Source organism: Argentina silus (assembly GCF_951799395.1).
Source record: "Argentina silus genome assembly, chromosome: 12".
Taxonomy (NCBI): Eukaryota; Metazoa; Chordata; class Actinopteri; order Argentiniformes; family Argentinidae; genus Argentina; species Argentina silus.
Window position 1 is genome coordinate 189,177 of NC_139666.1, and position 11,448 is coordinate 200,624.

The window sequence follows — 11,448 nt, forward strand, 5'->3', positions numbered from 1 at the left end:
TAAGAACAGGAAACTGAGGCTACAATTCGCACAGGCTCACCAAAATTGGACAATAGAAGATTGGAAAAACATTGCCTGGTCTGATGAGTCTCGATTTCTGCTGCGACATTCAGATGGTAGGGTCAGAATTTCATTGACTTCAGTTCAGCTTTCAACACCATCATCCCCTCCAAACTGATCACCAAACTCAGTGAACTGGGCATCAATACCTCCCTCTGCAACTGGATTCTGGACTTCCTAACCAACAGGCCGCAATCTGTTAGGCTACATAACCACACCTCCTCAACCCTCACCCTGAACACCAGCGTTCCACAAGGCTGTGTTACTCCCTCTTCACCTACGACTGCACACCTGTACATGGCTCAAACACCATTGTTAAGTTTGCAGACGACGCAACGGTGATTGGTCTCATCAGCAACAACGATGAGACGGCCTACAGGGAGGAGGTCCAGCACCTAACAGTGTGGTACAACGACAACAACCTGGCTCTCAACACCAGGAAGACCAAAGAGCTCATTGTGGACTTCAGGAAGTCAAAAGCTGGCACACACACCCCCATCCTCATCAACGGGACTGAGGTGGAGCGAGTCACCAGCTTCAAGTTTCTGGGTGTCCACATCTCTGAGGATCTCTCCTGGACCCTCAACACCTCCACCCTGATAAAGAAGGCTCACCAGTGTCTCTTCTTCCTGAGGAGACTAAAGAAGGTCCATCTGTCTCCTCAGATCCTGGTGAACTTCTACCGTTGCACCATCGAGAGCATCCTCACCAACTGTGTCACAGTATGGTATGGCAACTGCTCTGCCTCTGACTGGAAAGCACTGCAGAGGGTGGTGAAAACTGCCCAACGCATCACCGGTTCCTCACTCCCCTCCATTGAGGCTGTCCAGGGCAAGCGATGCTTGCGTAAGGCACGCAGCATTGTCAAGGACATTTCTCACCCCAACCACAGACTGTTCACCCCTCTCCCCTCCGGGAGGCGCTACAGGTCTCTCCGCACCTGAACCAGCAGGTTCAGAGGAAGCTTCTTCCCTGCGGCTGTCACCCTACTGAACTCTAACTCTGCACCTAGGTGACAACCTACCAACCCCTACACCCCCCCCCCCCCCCCCCCCGGACAATTGTACTACTCTTACCCTATAGCATTCCTATAAACTGTACATCCTGTATCTTCACTTGTACACACTGCTCTTATACTACATACTACTGCTCTTCTGTACATATCTGTCTATACTGTTCATAATGCACATATCCTTATATTTTTCTTTTAATACTACTGTTAATACACTGCACATATCTGTACACACTGTACATATCTGTTTATACTGTTCATACTGCATTCCATATTTATTCTGCTTATTTACTCTGCTTTAATGTTACTGTTAATACATATATACTGCTTATACTGCACTACTTATACAGCTCATATGCTGCTTATACTGTTCATACTGCATTCTATTTACTCTGCTTATAATGTTACTGCTAATACATATACTGCTTACACTGCACTACTTATACTTATACTATACTGCACTACTTATACTGCTCATATACTGCACTACCTGTATATATTGTTGTAACAAAGTCTGTTGTACACAGAGGCAGACGCAGCGCTACGGCAAGGGAATCTCTCCCGTTTATTCACACAGTTCTGGTAACAATGTCCTTTTGGCTTTCCAGCCTCCTCAATGACAACTCGGCGACTTTGCCGTCGTCTCTCTCTCTCTCTCTCTCGTTCGCCGTTCCCAGCTCACCTCGCCTCTCCACTGGGCAGGTTGCCTAGGATTCAAAAGCTTCTCAAACAGCCTAATTCTCTCTCGTTCGCCGTTCCCAGCTCACCTCGCCTCTCTCCTCAAATGGCAGAAGCACACACATCTTAAACATTTGCCGGCGAGACTTAATTCGCAGCAGGTGTGCAACAAAAGTCTCGCCGACACAACCCCGGCCACGGTCCTGTAGCTCCCTCTACAGGCCGAACGCTGCATGTCCCCCCACATACCCCCACCGCCCGACACAGGCCGGGGAACCGACGGCCGACGACCTACTCCCCCCCCCCTGCACGGGAGAGGAAGTCTGCCACGACCATCTGCGCACCCGGTCTGTGCACGACGGAAAAGTTGAAGGGCTGCAACGCGAGGTACCACCGGGTGATCCTCGCGTTTACATCCTTCATGCGGTGGAGCCACTGGAGGGGGGCATGGTCGGAGTAGAGGGTGAAGGCGCGACCCAGCAGGTAGTAGCGGAGGGTGCCGACCGCCCACTTGATGGCCAGGCACTCCTTCTCCACGGTGCTGTACCGGCCCTCCCTCTCCGACAGCTTGCGGCTCAGGTACAGCACCGGCCGGTCGGCCCCCTCCACGCGCTGGGTCAGTACTGCTCCCAGCCCTCTATCCGACGCGTCCGTCTGTAGGGAGAAAGGGAGGTTAAAATCAGGCGCATACAGGACCGTTTCTCCACAAAGAGCCCCCTTAAGGGCCTCGAACGACCCCTGGCACTGGCCCGACCATTGGACCGGGTCCGGGGCACCCTTCCGGGTGAGGTCCGTCAAGGGACTGGCCAGCTCCGAAAACCCTGGTACGAACTGGCGGTAATATCCCGCCAGCCCCAGGAAGGCCCTCACCTCCTTCTTTGTCTTGGGCCGGGGAGAGGTGGCGATGGCCGCAGTCTTTTCAATCTGCGGCCGCACCTCCCCCCGTCCCAAGTGGTACCCCAGATACCGGATCTCCCTCCGCCCGATCACGCACTTTTTCGGGTTGGCCGTCAGCCCCGCCTGCCTCAGGGACTGCAGAACAGCAGCCACACTCCGCACATGCTGCGGCCAGGTGTCACTGTGAATGACAATGTCATCTAGGTAGGCCGCAGCATAGGCGGCGTGCGGCCGCAGAATACGGTCCATGAGGCGCTGAAAAGTGGCTGGGGCTCCGAACAACCCGAAAGGGAGCACGGTGAACTGGAATAACCCGAGCGGAGTGGAGAATGCCGTTTTCTCCCGGGACACCGGCGAGAGTGGAATCTGCCAGTATCCCTTCGTGCAATCCAATGTCGTGAAGTACCTGGCCGTACCAAGCCGGTCCAAGAGCTCGTCGACCCGGGGCATCGGATAGGCATCGAACTTGGAGACCGCATTAACCCGTCTATAATCCACACAGAACCGTATAGTCCCATCTGGCTTGTTGACAAGCACGATGGGGCTACACCAATCACTGCGGGACTCCTCGACCACACCCAGCTCCAGCATGGCTTCCAACTCCGTGCACACAACGTTTCGTTTGTGCACCGGCAACCTATAGGGACGCGTGCGCACCGTTAAACCCGGCTGCGTTTCTATATGGTGGTCGATGAGCGTAGTCCGACCGGGCAGGGGAGAGAACACGTCAGCGAACTTAAGCTGCAAATCTGCAACGTCCGCGGCCTGGCTAGCAGAGAGATGGTTATCAATATCGACCGGAGTGCTAACTTTCGATTTTGGGACTTCCGGACCGAACTCCTCTCTCTCCGGAATTACCGTAGCCAGAGCAACCGTGACCACGTCGTTCCATTTTTTTAGGAGATTGACGTGATACACCTGCAAGCTATCCCCCCGGTCCGAGCGTACAACCTCATAATCCACGTCCCCCATGCGACGTGTGACCACAAACGGTCCTTGCCACTTCGCGAGTAATTTCGTGCTGGAGGTGGGTAACAGTACGAGCACCTTGTCTCCCGGTGTAAACTCTCGTAGGGTAGACCCCCTGTCATACAGGCGTTTCTGACGCTCCTGGGCTTGCAGCAAATGCTCACGTGAGATAGCCCCTAGGGCGTGGAGCTTTGTGCGCAAGTCGAGGACGTACTGGATTTCACTCTTACTGTCGCTAGACCCTTCCTCCCAATTTTCTTTAAACAGGTCTAGGACACCCCGGGGCTTACGGCCGTAGAGTAATTCAAACGGGGAAAACCCGGTGGAAGCTTGGGGAACTTCCCGCACCGCAAACAACAGGGGATCTAGCCATTTATGCCAATTCCGACTATCCTCGTGGACAAACTTCCGGATCATTGACTTCAAGGTCCGATTGAACCGCTCACAAAGGCCGTCCGTGGCCGGGTGGTAAACACTGGTTCGAATCGCCTTGATGTTCAGCAAGCCATACAGTTCCTTGAGGGTGCGTGACATAAAATTAGTGCCCTGATCGGTGAGAATCTCTTTCGGGATTCCCACGCGGGAGATGACTTGAAACAATGCTTGCGCTACACTCCTGGCAGAGGTATTGCGCAGAGGTATTGCCTCGGGGTATCGGGTGGCGTAATCTATCAAGACCAACACAAATCGATAACCCTGTGTGCTCCGTTCAAATGGCCCGATAATATCCATCGCAATGCGGTCGAACGGGTTCTCGACCAATGGTAAGGGCCGCAAGGGGGCCCGTGGGATGGCCGGGGGATTTACTAACTGACATTCCCGACAGGATGCGCACCACCTACGCACCTCTGCCCGAATCCCCGGCCAATAAAATCGAGCCATTATACGGTGCAGTGTTTTGTCATACCCTAGATGGCCCGCCATGGGGTTGAAATGAGCCGCCTGGAAGACCATTTCGCGGCGGCTGCGGGGAACCAGCAACTGGGTTACTTCCTCCTGACTATGTGAGTCACGACTTACTCGATATAACCTGTCGCTGATAATCGCAAAATAGGGGTGGGCGCGCACTGTGTCTGGCCGTATCAAAGTACCATCAATTGCTATCACTTGGTCAAAGGCTGATCTGAGGGTCTCGTCACGAGACTGCTCGAGGGGGAAGTCGCCTAGCAGCGGATAGTTCGGCGAGGAAGTCTCGGGGTGAGGCGCCCCCGCCGGCTCCGGCTCCCCGGCAGTGTCGCGAGGCGCCGCCTCGGCACAGAGCACATTACACGCCACACACCTCCCTAGCTGTCGTGCACGCATCCCGGTAGCCCTCTTTACCGCTTGAGGAAACCCCTCCCAATCCACACCTAGAATCAGGGGATGCGTGAGGCGTGGGCTAACCGCCGCCTGTACTCTATGGGTTTTCCCCTCAAAATGAATTTCGATAGCGACCACCGGATATTCGTGAATGTCCCCATGCACACACCTCACCCGCACCCTCGATGCCTTCCACAATGCCCCCGGCCGAACCAGGCGCTCCTGGATCATGGACTGCATGCAGCCCGAATCCAAGAATGCCTGGTGCGTATCATGTTGTATCCTTACCGGAATACGATACGCCGCTCCTGGTCCGGGGGGAGGGCCCGGTATGTCGCCGATGCGGACGACCCGTCCCACGTCCATCGCCCGACACTCGGCCTGCACGTGGCCCGGCCGTCCGCACCGCCAACACACCCCCCCTGTCGCTCGAGGTGCTCCCTGTGGGGCCGGGGTCGGTTCCGGATAGGTGCGCCCCTGCCATCTCGTCCTCGGGGCTGGCGCCGGCCTCTCTCCCTCTGCTCCCCCGGCTCCTCCTGGGCGTTGCCCCCCCCCCCCTTGCCGCGGGGCCGGGGTTGGTCGTTGTGGCCCCCGCGGTGGGAGGGAGAGATGGTCCTCGGCCTGTCCGACGGCGGTCTGGAGGTCCTGGGGGCGGTGGCACTGGACCTTGGGGGGACCTGGTGCCGCTCCGGTCCCCGGCGCCGGCCCGCCGACCCTGGCGAAGTCCTGAAGGAGGGCACCGTCCGTGCTCCTCGCCGCCGTCAGTTCCTCCAGCGTCGTCTGCTGGGTCTGCTGCAGGGCCGTCTGCCGCTCGAGGACAAGCGCTATCCTCGCCATCGCCGCTGCCAACGCCTCCATTCTGCCTTCCCTCTGTGTCCCAGGTTGGGCGCCAATGTAACAAAGTCCGTTGTACACAGAGGCAGACGCAGCGCTACGGCAAGGGAATCTCTCCCGTTTATTCACACAGTTCTGGTAACAATGTCCTTTTGGCTTTCCAGCCTCCTCAATGACAACTCGGCGACTTTGCCGTCGTCTCTCTCTCTCTCTCTCTCGTTCGCCGTTCCCAGCTCACCTCGCCTCTCCACTGGGCAGGTTGCCTAGGATTCAAAAGCTTCTCAAACAGCCTAATTCTCTCTCGTTCGCCGTTCCCAGCTCACCTCGCCTCTCTCCTCAAATGGCAGAAGCACACACATCTTAAACATTTGCCGGCGAGACTTAATTCGCAGCAGGTGTGCAACAAAAGTCTCGCCGACACAACCCCGGCCACGGTCCTGTAGCTCCCTCTACAGGCCGAACGCTGCATGTCCCCCCACAATTGTTCACACTGCACTTTTCTGCTTTTTTGCACTTCTGGTTAGACGCTAACTGCATTTCGTTGTCTCTGTACTTGTACTCTGCACAATGACAATAAAGTTGAATCTAATTTAATCTAATCTAATCTAATCTAATCTAATCTAATCTAATCTAATCTAATCTAAATTTGGCGTAAACAACATGAAAGCATGGATCCATCCTGCCTTGTATCAACGGTTCAGGTGGTGGTGTAATGGTGTGGGGGATATTTTCTTGGCACACTTTGGGCCCCTTAGTACCAATTGAGCGTCGTTTAAACGCCACAGCCTACCTGAGTATTGTTGCTGGCCATGTCCATCCCTTTATGACCACAGTCTTCTGATGGCTACTTCCAGCAGGATAACGCGCCATGTCACAAAGCTCACATCATCTCAAACCGGTTTCTTGAACATGACAATGAGTTCACTGTACTCCAATGGCCTCCACAGTCACCAGATCTCAATCTAATAGAGCACCTTTGGTTAATATCTAACCAGAGATAAAACTACGGATTGTGTCTTTAAATCTGAGTAGGCATTCTAGCAGCACATGGCGAGACATGCCACACACACACACGCACGCACGCACGCACGCACGCACGCATGCACGCACGCACACACGCACGCACTCTCTCTCTCAGTGCTACATACTGTCCGTTATGTGTGGTGTGTGAGGCTCTCTGGTCAGGGGTATCTAGGTCAGCACAGGTCTATATCTGGAGACATGACTCTGGACTACTCGTTTTATTATCTCTATAAATGAATAATGTTTATGTTCATTCATGGGATTCATGGCGGTGGCCCCTGTGAGCTGACTAGCTGGGGTTAATACTCAGAACATTCAGAGAATATTTACACCTGGTATTAAACTAATATGATCAAAGCTTCTGCTGGCCTATTAAACCATCAGTAATAATCACTGTTCCTACGGTTACAGAACGCTGACACAGTCAACTAGTGAGCCAAGGCTGTAACAGGCTCTGTTCAATCAAACCTGCAGTCTGGTTTCAGAGCTAATGCTAACCTCCCCATGCTAACATCATCCATCCAGTCAACAATCTCTCATTGGTTCAGAAATCAAAACACAGATTAATAGTTCTGATTGGTCTGATTCTAACCTTGGTTTGTACTTGCCCTTCTACAGGCCAAGGTGACCTCTGACCTCTGAGGTGATCTCTGAGGTGACCTCTGACCCCTGAGGTGACCCCTGAGGTGACCTCTGACCGCTGAGAGAGCCTGCATCGTCTGGATACAGAATCAACAAACTGACGTGATCTCAGTCAATCATATGTTTATTGTGTTAATATTAGATTATTATAAGTTTAACATTAGGAATGTGAAATTAGAATTGGTGGGGGTTTCAAAGTTAAGATATTTTCAGAAGTTATTAAAAAGGGTTGGGAAGTTAGAACCAACGTTTGTAACAACAAGTTAATGAAATGTTTTGTATGTTTTGATTGTGTTCATGTGCACACACACACACACACACACACACACACACACACACATACACACACACACACACACACACACACACACACATTCACACCAGCCTCTGTATCAGATCAATTCACCTGATCAACCAGAGTTAAGCAGTTAAGCAGAGTTAGACCCAGAGTTAGACCCAGAGTTAGACCCAGAGTTAGACCCAGAGTTAGACCCAGAGTTAGACCCAGTTAGACATAGAGTTAAACACAGAGTTAGACAAATAGTTAGACATCGAGTTAAGCATAGGGTAGGTTTGCACCTCTCTCTGGTTAGGGTTAGGGTTAGGGTTAGGGTTAGGGTTAGGGTAGTTAAGCATAGGGTAGGTTTGCACCTCTCTCTGGTTAGGGTTAGGGTTAGGGTTAGGGTTAGGCTTAGGGTTAGGGGAGTTAAGCATAGGGTTAGGGTTAGGGTTAGGGTTAGGGTAGTTAAGCATAGGGTAGGTTTGCACCTCTCTCTGGATAGGATCGGCTAAGCATCAAATGTTGTCATGTCAAAGTTAAATGAGTGCTTATGTCCTTCTGTCAGTCACCATTTAGACTGAGACTAACTACCCAACCCTGGCCTGAGAGACCAGTCAGACTGAGACTAACTACACTGGCCTGGCCTGAGAGACCAGTCAGACTGAGACTACCTACCCTGGCCTGAGAGACCAGTCAGACTGAGACTACCTACCCTGGCCTGAGAGACCAGTCAGACTGAGACTACCTACCCAACCCTGGCCTGAGAGACCAGTCAGACTGAGACTACCTACCCAACCCTGGCCTGAGAGACCAGTCAGACTGAGACTAACTACCCTGGCCTGAGAGACCAGTCAGACTGAGACTAACTACCCTGGCCTGAGAGACCAGTCAGACTGAGACTAACTACCCTGGCCTGGCCTAAGAGCCGTGCAGTGTGGATACCTCTAGGGCTAAGGTCACTGAACTACCACTGAAGTCAAAATCATTAGTTTAATAATTTAATTAATTTCATGCCTATTTTTCATCAGTTGTCCGTTGTATAGATGTCGTTTTTTACATTGTGAAGTTGTTGTTGTTGTTGTTGTTGTTTGAGAAAGCAGGTGGAGGTGTGAGGAGTGTTTCTAGTGATCTGAGGTACTATACATGCATTGGGCCAAAATGGGTTAATTTAGGAAAAGCAGAAGAATGAAGTGTCCTTTCTAACGATCATCTTATCAGATCAATCACAGTTAGTCGTTGTTGCGATGCAGAGGTAACTGACGTTGTATTTAATAATAATTATAATAATAATAATGGAAGTGTTTTCATATGAAGTGATGTCCGTATTCCATTTTCTTTTTGTTTGTGTCCAACAGCCCCATGTTCTGCTGAGCTCCATAGAGCACCATTCACTGTAGTAAGATGAACTTCTTTCAATAAAACAGGCTTTATTGTTGCAAAGTACAAACGCTTCTAGATTTCTTGATCAGCAGCAATTAATTGACTTTTCAGCCCCAGTCTCGCCACTAGGGGGCACAAGTTAATACTCTTATTGCATACAGTAAAAAACAAACAAATTATTATTGTATTGTATATTACGTCAAATTAAACTGTTTTTCTATTAACCCTAATATGCAGGCACACAGGGGCAGTCACACACCCACACTCTCGTGCACACACACACACACACACACACACACACACACACACACACACACACACACACACACACACACACACACACACGGTTAGAGGGGGCAGATGTAACACAGGAGGTCTGGCTCCCCCCCCCCCCGTCTACAGGGCAATGATAGCATTCGTCTTGTGATATGGAATAAGATCACAAAAGGTCAAAGTTCACGTTCTAGAAAGAGGAAACTAATTGTGCTTGAAACCAAATGTCACACATAGGAGATGACAAGCCATGTCTCCTGTACAACATCCTCAAATGATTACAAGTTAGCACATTTAGTTTTTCACCAATACCATTTCAACTAAAAACATTAAACATGATGACACATTTTAACATCAGTAAAATGAACATTGTTAATATATGCCATTTAGCTGACGCTTTTATCCAAAGTGACTTACATTGCAGTGAGTGCATACATTTATCAGTATATACATTGTTAAAAACAAAATCAAAACAAGGGCTTAAAGTCCTGATATCTGATATCTATACAAGAACAATCATGTCCATCCTGGCACGGGTAGATCTGTCCATCCGATTGGTCTGTAGGTCTGTCCATCCGATTGGTCTGTAGGTCTGTCCATCCGATTGGTCTGTAGGTCTGTCCATCAGGTCAAGGCTGAACGGTCTGTCCAGGTTACAGTCATTCCGAGCTGGGTTTCTGCTCCAGGAGACCAAGCTCCAGGAGACCAGAGAGACCAACCTCCAGAGAGACCAACCTCCAGAGAGACCAACTTCCAGGAGACCAGAGAGACCAACCTCCAAGAGACCAGAGAGATCAACCTCCAGAGAGACCAACCTCCAGGAGACCAGAGAGACCAACCTCCAGAGAGACCAACCTCCAGGAGACCAGAGAGATCAACCTCCAGAGAGACCAGAGAGATATACTTCCAGAGAGACCAACCTCCAGAGAGACCAACCTCTAGGAGACTAGAGAGACCAACCTCCAGAGAGACCAACCTCCAGGAGACCAGAGAGACCAACCTCCAGAGAGACCAGAGAGATATACCTCCAGAGAGACTAACCTCCAGGAGACCAGAGAGACCAACCTCCAGGAGACCAACCTCCAGGAGACCAGAGAGAACAACCTCCAGAGAGACTAACCTCCAGAGAGACTAACCTCCAGGAGACCAGCCTCCAGGAGACCAGAGAGACCAACCTCCAGAGAGACTAACCTCCAGGAGACCAACCTCCAGAGAGACCAACCTCCAGGAGACCAACCTCCAGAGAGACCAACCTCCAGAGAGACCAACCTCCAGAGAGACCAACCTCCAGGAGACCAAAAGGCTTCTGCTCCTGGATGATGACACCCTCTTGATAAGGTTCCACTCAGCTAAGTCAGTTGTGATGAAGAAAGTTCATAAAGAAATAAAGAAAGATAAAGAAACAACATACAGAAACATCATAACAGACAGAATGACATGTGACATGTGACAGTAGATGATGACTGGATTCAACTGTGGTAAACCGTGAGGCTGAGTCTCTCAGTTACAGTCTTTAAACAGTTTCCTGTGCCTGTATGGCAGTGCTGTTCGAGTGTGTTGATGACAGTACTTCCTGTGTAGATGATAGTACTTCCTGTGTTGTTGTGTTTATGATAGTACTTCCTGTGTTGAGACAGCACTTCCTTAAGGCACGTTGTAGTGAATCATGGTCTTGTTGGCAAATAGAAAAAAAGTTAAAATTACTGCAATTCCTAAATGTTACAGATCCGACACTTTTCATTGAATGATTGTCGCTAGAGTTCCTAACAGTTCCCTCTCTCCTCCTGCATGTTCTGATGTAGAGTAGATGATGTAGATGATGTAGGATAGATGATGTCGATGATGTAGGGTAGATGATGATGTAGGTGATGTACATGATGTCGGGTAGATGATGTAGGGTAGATGATGTGGATGGTGTAAATGATGTAGATGATGTGGATGATGTGGGGTAGATGATGTGGATGATGTAGATGATGATGTAGGGTAGATGATGTAGATGATGTAGGGTATAGGATGTAGGGTAGATGATGTAGATAATGTAGGGTAGATGATGTAGATGATGTAGATGATGTAGGGTAGATGATGTAGCTGATGTAGATGA

At 50.6% G+C, this 11,448-nt stretch overlaps 1 protein-coding gene across 1 annotated transcript in view; it reads left to right on the plus strand.

Moving 5' to 3' along the window:
* Positions 1 to 7,473, plus strand: part of LOC310813152 (obscurin-like protein 1) — a gene marked incomplete at its 5' end in the record, with an annotated part of 23,956 nt that extends 16,483 nt beyond the window's left edge. The window contains one exon of the mRNA XM_083682014.1: positions 7,391 to 7,473. The remainder of the gene's footprint in view (positions 1 to 7,390) is intronic.
* Between the last annotated feature and the right edge of the window lie 3,975 nt (positions 7,474 to 11,448).